The following is a 1,246-nucleotide window of genomic DNA, read 5'->3' on the forward strand; positions in this document are numbered from 1 at the left end:
TTTACTCCACACACAGAGATGCATACAAAGCTTTCCCCTGTCCTCCATCTGGCAAATCTGAGCATAATTCTATCCTCCTGATTGCTACTTACAAGCAAAAACTAAAGCAGGAAGTACCAGTGAGTCACTCAATTCAGAAGTGGTCAGATGACGTGGATGCCACGCTGCTGGACTGTTTTGCTAGCACAGACTGGAATATGTTCCGGGATTCATCAAATGGCATTGAGAAGTATACCACCTCAGTCATCGGCTTCATGAAAAAGTGCATTGACGACGTCATCCCCGAGTGAGTACATATCCAAACCAGAAGCCATGGATTACAGGCAACATTCGCATCGAGCTAAAAGCTAGAGCTGACATTTTCAACCTCGCCCTGACCGAGTCTGTAATACCTACATGTTTTAAGCAGACCACCATATTCCCTGTGCCCAAGGAAGCAAAGGTAACCTTCCTAAATGATTACTGCCCCATAGCACTCACATCGGTAGCCATGAAGTGCTTTGAAAGGCTGGTCATGGCTCACATCAACAGCATCCTCCCAGATACCCTAGACCCACTCCAATTTGCATACCGCCCCAACAGATCCACAGATGACGCAATCTAAATCACACTCCACACTGCTCTTTCCCAACTGGACAAAAGGAACACCTATGTGAGAATACTGCTCATTTACTACAGCTCAGTGTTCAACACCATAGTGCCCTCAAAGCTCATTACTATGCTAAGGACGGTGGGACTAAGCACCTCCCTCTGCAACTGGATCCTAGACTTCCTGATGGGCTGCCCCCAGGTGGTAAGGGTAGGCAACAACACGTCTGCAACAACACGTCTGCCACGCTGATCCTCAACTTTGGGGCCCCTCGGGGGTGTGTGCTTAGTCCCCTCCTGTACTCCCTGTTCACCCACGACTGTATGGCCAAACACGACACCAACACCATCATTAAGTTTGCTGACAACACAACAGTGGTAGGCCTGATCACCGACAATGTTGAGACAGCCTATAGGGAGGAGGTCAGAGAACTGGTGCCAGGACAACAACCTCTCCCTCAATATGATCAAGTCAAAGGAGCTGATCGTGGACTACAGGAAAAGGCGCCCAATAACATTGACAGGGTTGTAGTGGGGCGGGTCGAGAGTTTCAGGTTCATTGGTGTCCACATCACCAATGAACTATCATGGTTAAAACACACCAAGACAGTCATGAAGAGGGTACGACAACACATTTTCCCCTCAGGAGACTGAAAAG

This window comes from Oncorhynchus mykiss, chromosome 2 (assembly GCF_057628025.1).
Source record: "Oncorhynchus mykiss isolate SJ-2025 chromosome 2, ASM5762802v1, whole genome shotgun sequence".
NCBI lineage: Eukaryota > Metazoa > Chordata > Actinopteri > Salmoniformes > Salmonidae > Oncorhynchus > Oncorhynchus mykiss.